Source organism: Lygodium microphyllum, chromosome 21 (assembly GCF_053477565.2).
Source record: "Lygodium microphyllum isolate KBCC chromosome 21, Lygodium_microphyllum_v1.1.10, whole genome shotgun sequence".
Taxonomy (NCBI): Eukaryota; Viridiplantae; Streptophyta; class Polypodiopsida; order Schizaeales; family Lygodiaceae; genus Lygodium; species Lygodium microphyllum.
The window spans coordinates 37,144,299-37,166,191 of NC_141155.1; the positions used below are offsets into that span (position 1 = coordinate 37,144,299).

The 21,893-nt window shown below is 39.9% G+C and overlaps 1 pseudogene; it reads right to left on the minus strand.

Annotated features, from left to right (window-relative positions):
- Window positions 1–634: 634 nt before the first annotated feature.
- On the minus strand, window positions 635–1,621 carry LOC148017895 (amino acid transporter AVT3C-like; annotated as a pseudogene).
- Between the last annotated feature and the right edge of the window lie 20,272 nt (window positions 1,622–21,893).

The following is a 21,893-nucleotide window of genomic DNA, read 5'->3' on the forward strand; positions in this document are numbered from 1 at the left end:
AGCTACATCACTCAAGAGCTACATCAATCCTGAATTACAACAGCCTACTCAGAGGCATCAAAAGAGCTTTATCACTCCTAAATATACAACATGTAAAATAAGGATAAGTGACATCACTGCAAAAGATAAAATCTCCAAGAAATTCCTTCAATAAGCAACATCACTGCAAAAGATAAAATCTGAATATCTCCAAGAAATTCCTTCTATAAGCGATATCACTGCAAAAGATAAAATCTCCAAGAAATTTCTTCAACTGAACTTGAGATGTAAGCACTATATCTGTCACATCAAAACTTAAAGAAAAACATTACAGTGACATTAGAACAACACAAGGTCTATAGAGACTTGTGACGCCGCTTTATAGACAACATAACACATGTGGGGCCCCATGAATAGAATATAAATAAAACAATTTGTCATCAACTATAATATAGACGCTCATCAGCTAGAAAGAATATAAACGAAACAATGTATCATCGGCTAGAATATAGACACTTATCAATGGAATAACGAATGAGGACGATCATCATGAAGCATGGAAATATCAACATCCAAAAGTAACGTTGATGTTAAAATGTACAGAGAGACATTTCCCACTCATATTTTGAGTGAAAACCATGGATTCAGTTTAAAACTAGATGGAATGCATCAATGCCACCCTGAAAAACTTCACAACTATTGTCCTCCAATTGGACCCAAGGTTCAAAGTGATGATGTCCAATGTGCCTTCCCCGAATGCCATGTACCCTAGAAGCCCAAACAGCGTGTACAACACGGCAATGCATAGCATGGCGAGCCCAAGCACGCTCCCAAACTTCGTTTTATCTTTCATAGAAAATTCCAATGGCAAAACCAGGCCAAAACCCTCAAAGGCATAGACAGCAACCCCCACAGCAAAGGGAATTGTATTCAAACCCTCAAAGGCATAGACAACAACCCACATAGCAAAGAGAATTGTATTCAAACCCTGATATGCTACCGGTGAAGCAACACCCTCAGCTACGATGGTACTTACATCCTGTTGCATCATGACGACCATGGAAAAACCGTTGATGACATCGGCTGCAATGAGAGGTTGCCTGCTCAAGGAGCTTCTTGATGGCCGAGAGAAGCTGATGAGGGGAGCGACAAGGCTGGGATGCAGAGGGATCATCCTGATTGTTGAAGACAGAGGCCAGATTCTCTCCGATGAAGATGAGGTACACGATGTAGAAGGCACCCTTGCTAAGGACGATCGTGAGGTTGACTGAGGCGCAGCCCCATCGGCCGCACGCGACGAAGCCAAGGTCAGAGAAAGTGCTGATGGGGTGGTCTCCATCTTTCTCAAGTAGCCTGGCTCTGGACCAGACGAGGAGCATCCTGCAGAAGTGGTAGGCAAAGGCGACCGCTACCATGACAACACAGGACGAGAGCCATCCGGTGTGCTTGAAAATGTAGGGGAGGCGTCCTCATAGGGGAGGCCGAGGATGCCTGTGCCCACGATGGATATCACGATGTTGCCGAAGGACTTGCCCACAGATGAGAGCTGATGATGGTGATGGTAATGATGAGGGTGACCTTCTAGCATAACCCTTGTCTGCAATAGAGGCGATGGGTCTGGCGATGAGCCTTTGATCGCCATGTCTATCTGTCTCTCCCCTATTCTAGCGGAAAAAGATTTAAAAAAAAACTAGAGAAATCCTCTACTCGCAGAAAAGACAAACATACACCTTGGTCATTCACAGAAAAGTTCATCAACAAGATTTTTTAGAAAAGTTAATAAAAGCTCTGATACCATGTTGGAAACTGCGACGAAGTGTAACGTTCCAAATTTCTTTTTTTCACGTGAATTACCCTTATAGGAAGGGGGAATATCGATATGGCAATTTCTTGAGGATAATGCAAAATTTTTTTAATTCCCCCCAGCCAACAGTCGTGCTGGAAGGGGAAGGGAGTAGAAACCATGGGGAAGCTCCTCGGTGGGAGCTCGCGGGAGTGTGAGTGCCATGCATATTGACGCAATGGAGAGGGAGGATCCCCCCTCCCCTCCCTATTTAACCAGAGAGGACGTCGCTGCCAGAGGGAGGAGATGGAGCTGAAGTGGGGAGATAGGATGGGACGCTGAGAAGAGCCGTCACTCTGAGGGGAGTGGTGGAGAAGCAAGGAGTGTCGTAAGGCTGCCGTAGACCATCATGGAAGGAGGAGGATTGACGCCACCAGGCCGTGAGAAGGAGAGAGTTGAACCACACCATGAGGAAGGAGCGCCGCTGAAGTTCCGCCATGGCCATCATTTCGACCCTGCCCGCCAGAAAGCCGCCATTGAAAAGCATCTTCTCTTCCTCCACGTGGAGTGGTCACGACTATAGAAGCTTCCCAGAAGCTTCTTGGGAAGCTTCTAAGGGGGGGGGCCTCCCTAAGGCCCTTTCCCTTGTGTTCTTACACAAGGGGATTTTTGACCCCGGGAAATTAAGCTTTTCCCTTGCTTTTTCCCCTCAAGAATTTAGCCTTTTCACTGAAATCTTTCCCACACAAGTCCATTTTATCTCCGGGGATTTAAAGCCCCTTCCCATTGGAACCCTCCAAAAGCCCAATTTCCTCCCTCGTGTCCCCTTTTTAAAAACCCTCCCCACCTCCCCAGCCCCCCCCCCCCCCCGTGTTAAAAATCATTAAGCCTTCTCCTTAGCCAACCAAAACCCTTTTCATCCCTGGATGTAACCCCCTATAAGCCCCTTTTATTTGGGCTTTAAAACTATTCACCCCCTTTTTCCCCTTTGTGTTGCCTTTCATCTTTTCCCGTGTATATACCCCTATAGGGCCTTTTCTTTAGGCTTTGTAAACCTTTTCCCCCAAAAGAAACTAAGACCTTAAAGGTCTTATTAACCCTCCTCGTGGCTAGACCCTTAGCTGTTCCTTGCCTTTCCAAAATACCCTTGGGACTTGATTTTTCCCCTACTCAAAAAAGAGAAGAAGAGTATTGATGTGCCAGGGAGCGACGGTGGAATTCCGAAAAGGAGTGTAAAGCTGCTTCCACATTTGAAGGACTACAACTGCGATGCCGACTAAGAAAGTCCAAGGAGTAGCTGCGGGAGGGTCATCTCCTGGTATCCATGTGGATATCTCACCCCAAACCCAGGTTTTTCCTTCTTAATTTTATATCAGTTTTAATTCAATCGTGCAAGATGAATTGTTAGGGATAAGATATATTTTTTCCTAGTTATTTACGATGAAGGAATTTAGTTTAATTGAACATGCAAAATAAATAAAGTATAAACATAGTTTTCCTTCAAATAGCATTATGCATTGAAATGAATTATGAGCAAGATTATTTACCCACTAAAGTAGTGTACTTCGGTTAAGCCTAGAAGGTATAAAACTGCATCTTGCACTATTAACCCCTATTCTTTTTACAACGAATCATCATGGAAGGTGCAAATCATGAAAGGTTTCTTACGATGCTTAAGCTCTAGGAAGTTATCATTGCTAATTGCATAACTTAGCAAGGGAAAAATTGCTTATTTGGCACGAGTTTTGTTCGCAAGGAAAAAGGGAGATTAATTAAATTTACCTAACCTCAAATCAATAAAGTTTAGAATTGAAAAATCAATTGACACATAAATAACAAATCGTGTGGAGGTGATCTCGATATTACCTTCTAAAAGTTAACAAAATTAATATAAACTTAGAAATACCTATGTTGTGAAATATTCATTGGGAATGAATTAGAATCCAAGAAACATTTATACCTTAAATACTTGCCCACATTTCCTGATTATAGGGTCAGTAAATCATAAATGTAAAAGAACTAGGGTTTGTCCCTGAGTTTCTTAAAGAAAATAATAAAAGCTAGGAAACCCTAGGTCTGACAAATGTCAGCTTAAAGAAATTGAAACGGATTGTTTCGTAACTCCATTATCGCATAGTACGATGCAGGACTTGCGCAGCAAGTATGAAGTCATATGGTCTTGTGATTGATTCACAAGAAGAAAGACTAAATTCCCGCAACAAGGATGGCGGTTCCTTATGCAAGTTATCTTGCAAGAGGATGTATTCTTTGATCCAATGAACTAAAGTATCCAATGTATTCTTTGCAAGTTAAAAATTGAAAACTAAAGTATCCAATGAACTTTAGGGTTTGACCAAGTTGGATTAATAGGGTATGCCCTAACCCAGAATATAAGGGATCTTGCCAAGTTGCAAGACACCCCGGATCGAGTGCTGGATGCATTCGAAAGGAAAGACTCCTTCCTTAGCAGTTTGCCAACAACAAAATCGATCAATGGAAATGTTTGTGCTTGCTAGAGAATTTTAGAGCACTGTTGACTTGTTCGACCAATGAATTACAAAATAAATAAGTATCTATACTTCAGGTTGAAGGCCTGAAGGGAGTGGCAGCTTCAGTTACCCCCGATTGCCTGCCTTACCCTAACCAAGGGGGTTGTTGACCGTGCCGGGAACGTGGACCGAACCCGCCACGAGAGGTCTCTCCGTTTAGCGCTACTTAGAGCAGGAGGATGCTTGGGTGCCAGGGGGGCTCTGGCTGTAAATCCCTCGCCTTTCGGGTCCTGCACAAGAGGCTAACGTGACTCGGGATTGGATCTTGAGGCCCGCATACTAGTCTACGGGCAAAAACTTGAAATAGTGATCCCTGTGGATTGCTGGATAGCCTTCGGGCAGATTGTGGATAAGCCTACGGGTGGAACTTTTGTATTTCAAAGATAAATATGATGATATGTTAATAAAGAACTTGTCTGATATTGTTTTTCTATGTCACATGATAAGATTACGTGAAGGAACCAGTGCTTAACGGATTAATTAAAGAAGTTGGTTGTTACATGTCCAATTAATGTGTTAGATAATTACATAACTAAAAACAAACCGAGGAAAGTGTGGAGGATTGGCCATGGGTCCGTCCTATGGTTGGGTGGTCCCGGTTGGCCGGGAACTTTTCTTAAATCTTGAAGAACAGCGAGATGATTGTCAAAGGACATGAACAACGAAAGTGTTGACCTAGAGTTATGTCTTAACCGATTTATGCTATTTTAGGGGAACGGAATGGGACTATGCCTTATGGCAGAGAGGTTGAGCTTTGCATCCCTCTCGTTTCCCATTCTCCTTGAACCAAGTGCAGCGTGAATCCGCTTCGGACTTGGTGTTTCTGCGTAAAGTAGTTCGCTTGGGTCCGACGCTAGTTGTTGCTGTTAGGAAATGACCAATCAGGAAAACCCTGATTTCGGACGATCCTAAGTGGGAACGGCTAGAATACTTTTGCTACGTGGCAGATGCGGAAAGCCCTAGATCGCAAATCTCGTAACATTTCATGGGAGTGGCGAGCGAATCTTTTAGACATCCTTTCCGATGGACTGCTAAGACGTGTCCTCGATAATACTAGTGGACACGTTACAGTTGGTATCAGAGCCGAGCCGACCAACAACGGAATTGTTTTTATGAAATCTCAATGAAATGAAGTAAAGCAATTGTTGTTGTCCAAACATTTCCTTACCTTCAATGCTGTCTTACAGAATTACGAAGCGTGGAACAAGTTTTTGGTATTTCAAGTCATGTTTATGATTGCAATGCATTCTCCGCTTTATAGACAAAGGATTGGGATGATGAACATCCTGGAGTAGATCTATAATCCATCACCTTTGTACATGGAACAAAGATGGACGGGTGCTTCAGAAATCTACTATATAGCCGCCCACTGGTTTGCTTATCTACACACCAACCTAAGAGAATCAAGTGGTTGGAAGACCTGAAAGTCGTGAAGCTATTCGTTTTTGTGGAAGCTCACGTAAATTCAACTTTACATATTCGAGGTTGGAGGGTTGAGATGAACTCATATGTATATGAGGAAGTAACCTATGTAATTCCCGCCGACAGAATTAAAGTGTTGGGCCGCCATGAGAAGTATGGATTCCAACGGAAAGGATATACTGAACTTCCAATGACTTATCGATTCCTAAAGATCCATGACCCAAAACCTTACTATTACACAGTTCCTGTAGATAAATGCAATACAACGTTGTTCTCCCCAAACTAAATGTAACAATTGGCTTATCATCGCATGAAATGTTGTATTCGAAAGGGCTATGCCCATATAAATACAAATAAAGACTTCTTTTTATCAATGTCTGGCTATGCATGAGAGTTGATAAAAAGTTAAGTAGCTACATTGTTTACGAGATAGCTGAATTAAAATTGTAATGTAAGCTAACATCGATTATCGTATAATAACGTTAAGAAAACCTTTATTCAAGCACAACCCCAGGTACAGGTTCCTAACTCGCCTCCTACATCAAGTACTGCTGTAATCCAGGAGAAGAAGTTCCTTCTCAAATAGATTAAGCCACCTGAGTTTGATAGGAGAGGTGGATTCGTCCAAGCTGATGCTGAAATTTGGATTGAGTCCATGGAGGATTACTTCGAAGCCGCCAGTACTGCACCCGCCAATCAGGCTATGCTCGCCAAGTTAAAGCTCACCAACGAAGCCAGACTTTGGTGGAAGCAATGGTGCAGGGATCAAGGGATCGCAGAGGGATCTGTTACTTGGGAGAAGCTGAAGAAAGCTGTGCAGGGAAGATACTTACCACTTGCATATCGCACACAGAAAATGAACGAGTTCTACAAGCTCAAACAGCTAGAACTCACTCTTGACGCATACTACTCTAAATTCGTCTCACTTTTAAAATATGCGCCACAGATGGACATGACATAGCAGGTGTCCAAATTTTGTGCGCGCTTAAATCCACTAGTAAATACCCGTCTTGAATCTATGCATCCATCAGATCTTTAGGATGCACTCATTCGAGCGGCGCCTATAATTCAGGAGGTGCAAGCTAGACCAAGGGGTAATAAAACTTGGTCTTATAATGACCCGAACAGAGGAGCATTCAGACCTCAAATGAAGAGAGTTCAAGGTCATAATCAAGGACAAAGAAAGAAAGCAAGGACGAATAACGTCAACAACTTTGTTCCTACTCAAAGTAATGGCCGAAACCTCCGTTGTTTCCATTGCAACGAAACCGGTCACTTCAAGAGGCAATGTCCCAAGCTTGGTGGAGGACATCGCCAAGTGCCTTTTCAAGGAACAGGCCGTGGTCAAGGAGCCGCTACCCAAGAAAGAGGAAGAACTGCATGCATTGCCAATAGGCAAATATTCGAAGAAGAAGAAGAGGAAGATCTGACCATGGAAGCAGAATTCGAAAGAGCGACAGTCCATGTCGCTTTACACAAGAAAGGGCCGAATCACCAGTTCTTGGTGATTCAGACACCGTCAGACTATCAAGGTAAAGGTTTCAAAACCTTGATTGATTGTGGCAGTACACATTCCTTTATCTCACCAGCATGTGCAAAAAGATTAGGAATAGCCACAGTAGAAGCACCTACCCTGCTTGTGGAATTGGAAAATGGTCGTGAGGTTACTTGTACCATGCAAACTGCTAAAGTGGAATTCTTTCTGGGAGGAAAGAAGACTTCGGTTAAATTCAGAGTCATGAAATTAGGTATCCATGAGTGTCTACTCGGAATGGATTGGCTTAAGCCTAATATCGCCCACATTAACTGTGGGAAGGGTCAAGTTTCCTTTCGAAACTCTGAAAGGGAATTAGTCACAACTCAAGGTGAGGCAGGAGTGCCAAGAATCCAATTGGCCAAAGTGTCTCGGATCATAAAAGGAGTCAGAAAAGGATTACTTGTTTACTTGATCAAACTCAACAAATTAGATCAAAAGCAAGAGCCTCATAAAGGACCTTCTTGGCTAAAGGAATATGCGGACGTATTCCCTGAAGAGTTGACTGAACTTCCGCCTCAAAGAGAAGTGGATCATGAGATTAGGTTAGTACCTAGAGCTGCGCCAATTGCAAAGAGATCTTATAGAATGTCAATACTAGAAGCAATTGAGCTGAAGGAACAACTCAAGCAACTATTAGATCAGGGCTACGTCCAGCCTAGCAATTCACCGTGGGGAGCTCCAGTACTATGCCAGAAAAAGAAAGATGGGACACTTCGACTATGTATTGATTACCGAGGGTTGAATCAATCAATAGTCAAGAACAAGTATCCTATTCCTAGAATAGATGAGCTTCTTGATCATCTTCAGGGTGCGAAGATCTTCTCCAAGATTGATCTCAGGTCAGGTTACTATCAGATAAGGATCAAGGAAGAAGATATCCCAAAAACGGCCTTCAATACAAGGTATGGGCACTTTGAGTTCCTGGTTATGTCATTCGGGCTTACGAATGCACCTGACACCTTCAATAGGTTAATGCAGGACATCTTTAGGCCATATCTTGATGATTTCGTACTTGTATTCTTCGATGACACTTTAGTCTATTCTAAATGGGAAGAAGATCGTGAACCTCAACTTCGGATTGTCCTTGAGACAATGAGGTGACATAAGCTGTATGCTAAAATGAAAAAGTGTGCATTCTTGAAGCGTCAGATTGATTATCTCAGATTCATAGTATCAGCGGAAGGAATCTCAGTGGACCCAGCCAAGGTCAGAGATGTACTTGAGTGGCCAACACCAGTATCCGTCAAAGAGATGCGTAGCTTTCATGGATTGATAGGATGGTATAGGGTCTTCATCAAAAACTATGCTTTGATTGCGGCACCTCTGACGGACTTATTGAAGAAGCAAACTTCCATTGCATGGTCAACTCCCGAATGTAATAGCTTCGACAGATTGAAGCAAAGTTTGGTATCAGCACCTATTCTAAAACTTCCAAACCTCAATAAGGAGTTCGAGGTAGTAGCTGATGCTAGCATTCTTGCCTTGGGGTGTGTACTTATGCAGGAAGGTCATCCAGTAGCATACTCTTCAAGGAAATTGAAGAGTCATGAAAGGAAATATGCCACGCATGATCTGGAATTGCTAGCTGTCATCCATGCTGTAAAGCTCGAGACACTACCTGTTGGGTAACAAGTTTACTCTTGTAACTAACCATAAGAGTCTCAAATGGATCTTTACCCAGAACGAGCTCAACATGAGGCAACGTCGGTGGATTGAAGTATTGGAGGAATATGACTTTGAAATCAAGTACCGACCAGGGAAAGAGAATGTAGTTGTCGATGCACTTAGTCGCAAGGCATTCCTAAATTCCCTAATCTTGTAGAATCCATCAACGGCCAGATCTCTAGCTACAAAAGTATATATGCCAAAAAACCCTATACTTTAGTTAGCTAGAGAGGAAGCATGCCATGATTTGGCCTGCCAATCAATGCTAAAGGAGATCTCTATCAAGGATCAGAATCAAAAGTTGCAGGCTAAGTATCAGGAATTTTCCATTAATAGTGGACTTGCCTACTATAGAACAAGGCTGTGTATACAAGCAAGCCAGTCACTTAAGCAGAAGATAATGTGGGAAGCTCATGACTCTCCTTTCGCAGGACATCCTAGTTATGCTAAGACTCTTAATGCAGTTAGGAAGAGCTACCATTGGAGGAGGCTCAAAGGTGACATTCTCAAATATGTCACCGAGTGTTTGTCTTGCCAACGTATCAAAGCCGAATATGTCATGGTGCCAGGAAAATTGCAACCGCTTGACATTCCCCAAATGAAATGGGAATTCATCAGTATGGATTTTGTTATAGGCCTACCCCAAGTCCAGGGAGGATGCAACTCCATCATGGTTATGGTTGACATGGTTATTAAGGTTGCACACCTTATTCCAGTAAAGACAAACTATAAAGCCTCAGACATTGCAAGAAGCTAAGTCCAAGGTATTATGGGCGGTACAAGATCCTCAAATGCCTAGGACCTAATGCTTATAGATTGCAACTCCCTGAGAACCTAAAGGTTCACAATGTGTTCCATATCAGCCTATTGAAGAAATATGTACCTAATCCTAACCATGTACTTGATGACCAACAAATTGTAATGCCTAGTCAAGGAATCCTTGAACTAAGGCCTGATAGGATCTTAGATGTTAGGGAGAGACAAATTAAGATCCAGAACCTTGAGAGAATGCCTTGTCCAGTGGAGAGATTATCCCGAAGAGGATGCCACTTGGGTAGATGAAGATACTCTCAACCACAATATCCCCAGTTTATCTCGAGATGAGGACATCTTGATTCCTCTAAGGGGGAGTGAATGTAACATTCCAATTTTCTTTTTTTCATGTGAATTACCATTATAGGAAGGGGGGATATCGATATGGCAATTTCTTGAGGATAATGCAATTTTTTTTTTAATTCCCCCCCCAGCCGACAGTCGTGCTGGAAGGGGAGGGGAATAGAAACCATGGGGAAGCACCTCGGTGGGATCTCGCGGGAGTGTGAGTGCCATGCATATTGACATGATGGAGAGGGAGGATCCCCCCTCCCCTCGCCTATTTAACCAGAGAGGACGTCGCTACCAGAGGGAGGAGATGGAGCTGAAGTGGGGAAATAGGACGGGACACTGAGAAGAGCCGTCACAATGAGGGGAGTGGTGGAGAAGCAAGGAGTATCGTAAGGCTACCGTAGACCATAGTGGAGGGAGGAGGATCGATGCCGCCAAGCCGTGAGAGGGAGAGAGTTGAGCCACGCCGCTCTGTGCCATGCCATAAGGGAGGAGCGCCGCTGAAGTTCCGCCACGGCCATCATTTCGACCCTTCCCGTCAGAAAGCCGCCATTGAAAAGCATCTTCCCTTCCTCCATGTGGAGTGGTCACGACTATAGAAGCTTCCCAAAAGCTTCTTGGGAAGCTTCTAAGGGGGGGCCTCCTTAAGGCACTTTCCCTTGCGTTCTTACACAAGGGGATTTTTGACCCCGGGAAATTAAGCTTTTCCCTTGCTTTTCCCCCTCGAGAATTTATCCTTTTCATTGAAATCCTTCCCACACAAGTCCATTTTATCTCCGGGGATTTAAAGCCCCTTCCCATTGGAACCCTCCAAAAGCCCAATTTCCTCCCTCGTGTCCCCTTTTTACACACCCTTCCCCCCCCCCTCGGTGTTAAAAATCATTAAGCCTTTTCCTTAGGCTTTAAAGACCCTTTTCCTCCTCGGATGTAACCCCCTATAAGCCCCTTTTATTTGGACTTTAAAACTATTCACCCCCTTTTTTCCCCTTGTGTTGCCTTTCATCTTTTCCCCCCTGGGTTTTAAAACCCCTAAAGTCCTTTTCACTCTTGTGTCCAAAGTTCTCCCAAAGCCTCTTCTTACGCCTTCTGGAACCACACACACACACCCTTTTTCCCATGTATATACCCCTATAGGGCCTTTTCTTTAGGCTTTGTAAACCTTTTCCCCCAAAAGAAACTAAGACCTTAAAGGTCTTATTAACCCTCCTCGTGGCTAGACCCTTAGTTGTTCCTTGCCTTTCCAAAATACCCTTGGGACTTGATTTTTCCCCTACTCGAAAAAGAGAAGAAGAGTATTGACATGCAAGGGAGCGACGGTGGAATTCCGAAAAGGAGTGTAAAGCTGCTTCCACGTTCGAAGGACTACAACTACAATGCCGCCTAAGAAAGTCCAAGGAGTAGCTGCGGGAGGGTCATCTCCCGGTATCCATGTGGATATCTCACCCCAAACCCATGTTTTTCCTTCTTAATTTTATATCGATTTTAATTCAACCGTGCAAGATGATTTGTTAGGGATAAGATATATTTTGTCCTAGTTATTTACGATGAAGGAATTTAGTTTAATTGAACATGCAAAATAAATAAAGTATAAACATAGTTTTCCTTCAAATAGCATTATGCATTGAAACAAATTATGAGCAAGATTATTTACCCACTAAAGTAGTGTACTTCGGTTAAGCCTAGAAGGTATAAAACTTCATCTTGCACTATTAACCCCTATTCTTTTTACAACGAATCATCATGGAAGGTGTGAATCATGAAAGGTTTCTTACGATACTTAAACTCTAGGAAGTTATCATTGCTAATTGCATAACTTAGCAAGGGAAAGATTGCTTATTTGGTATGAGCTTTCTTCGCAAGGGAAAAGGGAGATTAATTAAATTTACCTAACCTCAAATCAATAAAGTTTAGGATTGAAAAATCAATTGACACATAGATAACAAATCGTGCGGAGGTGATCTCGATATTACCTTCTAAAAGTTAACAAAATTAATATAAACTTAGAAATACCTATGCTGCGAAATATTCATTGGAAATGAATTAAAATCCAAGAAATGTTTATACCTTAAATACTTGCCCACATTTCCTGATTGTAGGGTCAGTAAATCGTAAACGTAAAAGAACTAGGGTTTGTCCCTGAGTTTCTTAAAGAAAATAATAGAGTAAAATTATACTTGATGTAGTGCATACAGATATTTGGGAGCCTACATAGAATGTATCTCTTGGTGGCAGCAAATACTTTGTTACATTTATTGATGACTGTTCAAGGAAGCTATGGGTATATTTTGTGACGGAAAAGAGTGATGTATTTGAGCACTTCAAATCTTTCAAGGAAGCTATTGAAATAGAAACAAGCTTGAAAGTGAAGTGCTTGAGATCAGATGGAGGGGGAGATTACCTCTCTAATGAGTTTAGTGGCCTCTTGAGCACTCATGGGATAAAAAAGCAATTTACTTGCACGTATATCCCACAAAAAAATGGGGTTGTAGAAAGAAAAAATAGGCATATTACAGAGGTCTCAGGGAATTAATAATTGAAAATAATATGCCAAAACATTTTTGGTCTAAAGTTGTACATACTACTGTCTATATTATGAACAGAACCCCCACAGATTCAGTTCATGGGATGACTCCTGAAGAATGATTTACTGGCAAGAAGAGTGACGTATCATACTTGAAGGTATTTGGATGTGTTACATTTGTTCATGTTCCAGATGAGCTACAAAAGAAGCTTGATCCAAAGGTTGAAAAATGTATTTTTATTGGATACTCTTTAGAGCAAAAAGAGTATCGTTGTTATAACCTTGTCACATGTGACTTCAAAGTGAGCATGATTTTTTTAAAAATGAGATGAACAGTTGGTATGAACCTGCAAGTGATGTATTAGATTATGATAATGATCATGATAGCTATGTGCAAAAAGAAAAGCAATAATCACGGAGTCTTAGTGGAATATAAACATCATCTGGTACTACACCTATATTGAGCCTTGGTCTGGGAGACTAAGGAGTAGCCCCACATCTTCAGGTGTATCTATAAGTGTTGTAGGCAAAGACAAAGGAAATAAGAAAGTGCTGGATGGTAATGATGCATCTACTAGTCATTTGGGAATTGATGGAGATTCTAGTGGTTCAGAGATTTTGGATGATGAGTTTGGTATTCCTTTAGTTAAGATACGAGGTGCACAGAGAGCTCATAGTAATGTAAAGGCTCCATTGAGTGATCTAGTGGTATGCACGTCTAACAGGATCAAATATCCTATTAAAAGACTTGACTTTGAAGGTTATGCAGCTCACCATTATGTTTATATGGTGAAACTAGCTAAGGATGTTGAGCTTGCTTGTTTTGAGAATGATGTTGTTCATGCTCATTGGGATGTAGCAATGGATGAGGAGATGGCTGCCGTGGAAGCCAATAAGACTTGCGATTTGGTACCCTTGCCTAAGGGTAAGAAAGCTATTGGCTCTAAGTGGGTTTACAAAGTCAAGAATAATATAGATGGTTCAATTATCGGGTATAAGACTAGGCTGGTTGCCAAAGGCTATGCTCAAACATATCGCATAGATTATGAAGACACATTCAGTCCGGTTGCTAGGATGGAAACTGTCAGGTGTGTAATTGACTTGGCACCAGCCAAAGGTTGGAGTTTGCAGCAAATGGATATTCAAAATGCCTTCTTGCATGGTGAATTGTAAGAAGAAGTGTATATGGAGCAGCTAGCATGTTATGAGGATTTAGAGTATCCCACATATGTGTGCACGTTAAAGAATGCGCTCGATGTGCTAAAGCAAGCACCTAGAGCATGGTTTGAAAAGATTGGAGAGTATCTTATTAATATTTGATTTTGTATTTTTGATGCTGATCACTCACTTTATGTGAGAAAGAGAGATGCAGGTTTGGTCATCATAGTCATCTATGTGGATGATTTGATTATTACAGGTGATAGTGACAATGGGATTGCTGAAGTTAAGGACTTCTTGAAGAAGAAGTTTGAGATGAAGGATTTGGGTGAGTTGAGGTACTTTCTTGGTATTGAGGTGATCAGATGTGATGATGGTATATGGTTATTACAAAGGCAGTATGGCTTGGATATGTTATCCAAGTATGGTATGAGAGTATGTAAGCCCCTTTCAGTACCATTGGAGCAAAATGTGAAGTTGAGTGCCGACATTGGAGATGAGATAGAATACCCTACTATGTTCAGGAGGATGGTAGGGAGTTTGATTTACATGACTATCACAATGCCAGACTTGAGCTATGTTGTTGGCCTTGTCAGTCAGTTTATGCAGATGCCTAGAAAGCCTCATTTGGATGCAGTTAGATGTATATTGAGATATGTGAAGTCCACTTTACATAATGGATTTTTTAATGAGGCAGGTAAGGATGTACAGGTCTTTGGATACAAAGATGTATATTGGGCTAGTTGCATGTCAGACAGAATATCTACTAGTGGATTAATGTTTTTCCTTGGTAATGCAACAGTTACATGGATCAACAAAAAGCAACCTACAGTTGCTTTATCGAGTATGGAGGCTGAGTATAGAGGTGTTGCTATGGCAGTATGTGAGGTGGTATGGGTGCGAAAGTTATTAGGTGATTTGGATGTATTGGGAGATGGTCTAGTTGTCATTCATTGTGAGAACATGAGTAGCATACAGTTTGCTAGAAATCCATTGTTCCATGCTAGGACTAAACACATTGAGGTGCACTACCACTTAGTGAGAGAGAAGGTACTTGAAAGAAAGATTGACTTGGTATATGTCAGCACACAGGATCACATAGCTGACATTTTCACAAAGGCATTGGGTGCAGAGAAGCTTCGAAAGTTTTGAAGCTTACTTGGAGTTGCAAAGATAGAGTTGAGAGCTTAAGGGGAGTATTGAGATGGCAAGCTCAACATGTGCGGACATTGATGATCGACTGCCTGGCTGGATGAGTCTGCACGTCTACACTTAGCATGTTGGTGGTCATTATGATACTCACATGGCCATTGACTTATCAATTATTATATTTAATTTCTTACACCTACGTCCTACAACTGGCAAAGATATAGCGGCAATTGATTAGTGTAGTCTGTTGTGCACTATTTGACTTAGTAGGCCAATTTTCTTTATGTTGTATCTTATCTATACTTTGTGAACATTGTATAGTGTATGGAAGAAGATGAAAAAATCAAGAAGAAAACATTTTGGCAACCATCTCTCTTCTTGTGTTCTTGAGTGAGCTTTCTCTTGTGTATATAGTGTGTATTTGGTGCAACAACTCAAGCAAGTCCCCCCACCATACGATTCTTGACATTGTGCACGTCTTTTCATTTGTCGTTTAGTTTGAACTGTTAGTTTGAAAATTTGATTGCTAGTTCCATCCTAAATTTTTGTGCTCGCGCTGAGTAATACTTAGGCACAAATAACCTGTGTATATATTTATGTGTGTGGTAGCTCATATGAATGCTTGCTTGCTGTGAGAAGACCATCAACTCCAGCACATTGAGGCCTTCACCATGTCCTCGTCATGTAAGAAAAAAGGAGCTTGAAAATGATAGGGAATCTCTCTCATTATTACTGCGTTGCCACAAATCACGCCATCAAGATTGCCTAAAATTTGTCACAAGAATATTTTCGTGCTCCTGCTCCCAAAAGCATCACTTTGGCATGATTTTTTTGTAGCACTACCTAACCTATGTGGTTACTAAGGCCACACTTTACTTTGTGGCAGCTTTTGGTAATCTAAAAGTTGCTTTGTTTACAGAGTTGGAAGAATGTACTGCTAGCAGTTGAAGAAGAGAGGAAAGCATGATGAGGTAGCATGAGATGCTAAGGTTTTAAGTGTAGATAGAGGAGGGTACGAAGAAGCTAGAAGTGTTAAAGGTTTCTAACGGTATATATGCATGTTGGTAAAGAGGATGGAAAATAGCAAAAGCCTGAAGGGAATGAGAAGCTTTTTTATTAAAAGCGTATGAAAAGGTGAGAACTATGCTTTGTATTTTTTGAGTGGTTACCGTTAGATATGCTCAATGCCCCACCCTCATAAGGTGCCACCAATGATCCATGGTGCTCAAAGTTGTAAGGGTGCTCAAAGTTGTAAGGCCCGTATTATGAGGAGGAGCCACATGTGAGCTTGGATATTGGTTGAGTCCTGACTTATATGCCAGATGAGGTCTATGTGATCAGATTGCAAAAAGGTGACCATTGTGGGTCTAATCTTTGGGTTAGATAGAGTAGTTAAGCTGGTAAAGGGAATATTAGTAGGAACCCCTAGAAACAACTACCTAGCAACAGGCTAGCAAACAAAATCAATACAAGTGCAAAGAAGCTATAAGGGATATCAACCACTAATGCCCTCATAGTGAAGTAAGACAAGGAGAATAATGGAAATAAGGTAATCTCACTAAAGATTGTTCTTACAATAAGAAAACCCAACATGTGGAAGATTTATATTTTTCTACTAAGACAAAGCCTTTGGTCCAAGGTAAGGTGTCCCAATCAGGCCACCCCAATCTAAGAGCTTCTTCTCTAGCCTCATGGTGACAACTTCCTAGTTTATCCAAGTAATGGGGGGACTACAATAAGTGATATTTAAGGAGGGGGAACTAGTGCCTTCTTCTAAGGAAATATTAGATAATTTAGCTTGAGGATTTATTTTTGATTGGTACTTCTATCCTTTTTAAAGGGTATCCTACCCATGGAAAACATGAATATCAATAGCCATGGCTTGAAATAACCAACATTGAATAGATGGTTAGGCAAGGATAGATTCCTCACATTGATTGTTTATTTGGCTCAAGGCTTTGGCCACCTTTAAGGGGGATATATTTATTGTTAGCAAAAATCCTAAATTGTTATATCATCTCTTAAAATGGAATCAAATGTTGGAAGAACTTGTGGGAGCATAAGGAACTAATATTGTGCCTTTGAAATTAAGTAAATATCAATACTCCTTAATATAAAGGAAAATACATTGATTAACCCAAATCATGTAAAATTTTAAGGACTCACTAACCACTTCACCTATGATCAAGCTCACTTCACGCTAAGTCATTTGGTAGATCAAGCTATCTTTTTAGAACATTAGGAGAAATATGCACTCTCTTTTCTATCCATTAAGGGGTTTCTCTCACCTCTCTCTCTCTAAAAAGAAATTCTAAAATAATATTATAATAAGAGATCTTCTATAATCAATCAAATCTTTTATTTGTATTTTCAATTGATTTCACCTATTATTTTATTCCCAAACTGCAAGATAATGTCACTTTTTCTCAAAATCTTCATAATTAAAAAAATACAATTCTATTTTCTCTAAAAACAAAGTAAATCATTGATATACTACTCTTTGATGTCCTCGTGACTTTTTAACATTAAAATAAACTACAATCATTCTCATTCTCACTTCTTACAAGTGCAAAGTTAAAAAACACAATAAAATAACGTACACATCATATTTTAAGATTAATTTTCACCCAGAGACACCTTTTTGACTCAAGAGTTTCCTTATAATTTTTTTATCTTTTTTGGACAAGTATATGCTTGTTTCTGGGCATTTTTTCATTTCGTCTCAAAGCTCTAGTTTTTTTCCAAATTTTGTGTACTCTTCCCCTTCCCTCCAAAATATGGTTTCTTGCATATGAATTCTTTTGAAGCAAAACTCAGTACTATCTACAACACTCTTTACCCTAGTACAAGCAATCTCAAGAGTGTTTTTGATACCATTTGTTAAAATCAAATAATCTCTATCTACGACACTCTCTATCCTGCTATAAGCAATCTCCCTCCTCAGTACTATGCTATAAGATATCTTTCTCTTCAACAATCTATACTACAAGAAATCAAGTAATACTGGAGGTATCTTTATTTTTTTAATCTATGTGATGTAATTGTTATTCACATTTGTTTTTTTATCCTTAAGCACCAATTCATAGAGAGAGAGAGAGAGAGAGAGAGAGAGAGAGAGAGAGAGAGAGAGAGAGAGAGAGAGAGAGAGAGAGAGAGAGAGAGAGAGAGAGGGGGAAGAGAGACGATTGTGTGAGATGAACTAAGAAAATAAGTGACAGAGTGACAGAGAGCAAATTAGGGAAGAAGAGAAGATGATGTTATTGTTCTCCACTAGCCAAGCTTCTGTACAAACATGTTTAAATATCTTTGATCAATTCTTGTTGAGAGAGAGAGAGAGAGAGAGAGAGAGAGAGAGAGAGAGAGAGAGAATATTTTGGATAGAATAGAAGATAATATTTTATGCCAATTAGAGGTAGATTAAAAGCTAAGATTATAGGCTGATTAGGGTCTATCATCATGACTGAAATCAAGAGAAAGAGACAAGATCCAATTAGGTAAAAAAAAAACATAGATATAGTGAATCAAAGGGCTGTAATTGTGTGATTTGAATGTTAATCAAACTTAAAATTGGCATATATTTTTCTTTGCAGAATGCAAGTCCAGGATGTACTAAGAGAAAGAGAGATATTCACTTTCAATTGGAGGATGAATATGCACCAATGTTCAAAAGAACTGTGCAAATGGATGATGCAATAAAATACAAGATGCAATAAGAAAGAAATGTAGGGAAAAAGAATGTGGACCTTTGGGTTGATGGGTACATTTATCCACCCGATACAGTCACTCAAAAGCCACCACAATTTGAAGGGCTTATATCATTTGTAAAGTTTGTTTGTGAAGGCAATGAAGGATTGTATGGATACACATGGAGACTTGTCACACAAGGATTAGCAGGGGTTCATCAAGCCTTGGCAAATATATAGACAAGATTATAAGAGAATATGCAGTCTTTGATGGAAAAGGATAGATTATTAGCTAAGAAGGATAGGGAGAACCAGAGCCTACAACAAGCAATGTCTATCATTGAAAATGTTATGCATGCTACACACATGTAGAATATGGAGTTACAGTCTTAAGTTAAGGACTTGGAGAAGGAAAATCCAAAAATAAAGAGGAAGCTCACAAAAACTTTGAAGATTGGGCCCACTTTAAAAACCAAAGAAGCACATCGACACATCTGATTAGTTAAATCAATTCACCAATTAACCAAAGGAAGTGGACAATATCATAGATGGATATATGGTCAATATGTTACAATGAGAAATATGTTCCCTCGTCCAGAGAATGATACTATTACCAAAGTCCTAAGCAAGGATATGGTCAAAAATGCATTGGAAAATTGTAAATTCAGGGATTGTAGATGGTGTCGCAAGTGAACATCTTAGGGATGTGAGAAACTTCTTTACTACTATAGATGCTCAGGGATTTGATGAAAAGGTGGGAATGTGTTTTGAGTCATACATGACGCTCTATCAAAAATTAGATATGCGTTTTAATCAAGTCTTCAAAAATAAGCAAGTAATGCCTCTGCCAAAACCATTTCACATGAAGAAGGCTTGAAAATAACTAAATGAGAAATTTTAAGAACTAATTGGTGAACCAACGCATCTAGAAAACACACACATATTGAAGTACAGTTCCAAAGAAGTTGCATTTGTATTGAATGCATCCAACAACTTTGTATTGGATATATGTAGGGTTCAAATTGTTATGGTCAAGTTCTAGAATATGTCTATGGAGGAATGTAGAGGCAAGCTTAAGTTTGTACTAAAACTTGATGAGAGTGATATTATTAAGGGGTAAAAAATTGAACGTGTGAGTATAACACTTATGAATATGGTATTAAAAATTTATATTATTTAAAACCCATGTGATACATACATATATCCATGAGTGACCCCCTAAGCAATAACGCCCACCATAAGTAGCAATATTACTCATCATAAAGATTATTGACTCCTCCCATTAGATTTTTATATTGCCATATGCACTCCCTATATGCCAAAAATATTAACATCAATCACAAAGAAATTTCCACCTCCAATCTTATAATCACCCCTAAATCAGGACAACCAAAACTAGCCAAGAATAACATATTAGAATAGGTGACTTCATTGAAATACAACCGTCGACGTCTTCACAATGACTAGTAAATCAACAACATGGCAAACAATCATGTTCTAGATATAGATGACTTTCATATAGAAGATAAAAACCCTTTGTCCTAATAGCATCCCATGGCTAAAGACTTGCAGCATCCAACATTTAGCCTAAAGTTTTATTACAACAGTAAAGCATGATGTAGATGCTATCCCAAATCTGAGAAAAACTCTATCTTTATTGTCTATATTATGTCTACCAAAGGTAAAGATCAAGAATCAAGTGGTAGAACTCAAGAGCAGCCATGTTTGAGCATCAAATCTCCATTTCCAACCTGCTAACATGTTCTTAAATATTACTTCATGAATCAAAATAGTCCACATGAAGAGCATAAATCCATTAAAATTCCTCTTTGATAATCAAGGAAGGCTATGTTTCGGACCAAGAATCAAGTGAGAGTTTGCCTCAAAGGCCTTGTAAGAGACAAAGATCTTCAAGGATAGCTTGCTACCTTTTCTTTCCCTATTTTCCCTATTCAAAATAGTCTTAATACACTCCTCTCTCCTCTCTAATCCATAAGCCTCCATCCCACTTACTTTCTTTGGCTCTTCCCCCCACCTCTCTCTATGTCCTCTTCTAGTTAGGATGCAATCACCTTCACCTTTCTGGCCACGTTGGATGATAACCATCTAATTAGTCATGTTGGCAACCCTAAATCTCCACCAAATGCTCTTATTGATCTCTACCTCATTCTCCACCACATAGACCAGAAAACAAGTCACTTAAGTGACTATTAATCATTATGCAAAGCCACATAATCAATAAGTCCCGAGATGACACTTGACTTACTCCTATTATCATGACGGTGAGCATATTAGAGAAGTGCACTAACTAAAATGTCTATCACTTACCATTCCATAGAAAAAGCATGAGCTCTTTCACAAGATAGAGCATATCCCACTTTCAAAATCTATGTCAAAAATCCATCACATCATATTTTAAGAAAGAGAGGAAATTTCTTGTTGATATTTGGATAAATCAAGGTGTATCTCATCTTAGTTCCTAGAACAGGACAAAGCCAAAGATGCTAAATAGACCAACCATGTCATAAGTGTGGTGCCACATAGATGTTTTTGTGCTCTCCCTAGAAATAAAATAATCCACTAGTAAGGCAATCATTTCCCTCAATCATCCCAAGTTCCTTAAGAATTGAGGTCCTTGACAAGGATTTTGAATCTTCTTCTTAAAGATTATTACCAAAAATCAAACCAAACATGTGGGATCATCCTAGAACCTTCAATGATGGAGAGATTTCAATCAAGAAGAAAAATGAGGAAGGGCTTAAAACACTATATTATGGAGTTTGCAAATTTTCATATACTTTGGGAATTTATAGGATGTAGTCACATGGTCAAATTGTTACCCCCTTCCTTGAAGGTGAAACTTTTTCTAGATACTATATAGATAATATTACCAAGCTCCATCTTCAAAAAAGGGATTTAGATTTAGCCACATGCTCAAATATTTATTTCTAATTTGAGAGTGGAACTTGGGAGATTCCAAAATTCTCTAAGATAGCGTTTTAAAAAAATAAGCTAGGAAGATTACTCTTGAAGATCAAGAGTGCAATAATGCTACTTTAGGTAACCTTATCGCCATATGAAAATCTTATATTTCTAATTGAGATTCTTTGATCTAATCCCAAAAATTTTCATAATCTTGGAGACTGAGTGCTTCAATGTTGCTTGGTCTATTTCTCACAAAAAATACACTATTATGGAGATATAAAAAGATTCCAATATCCTATACTAGTAGATGTAGACTAAGAGCTAAATTACATAAGTGTTTGTGTAATGTATAATGAAGGTAGAGCATGAGGTTGGCCTTGGTTTACCCTCATTTCTATGTTTCTATCCGTGTTTATCG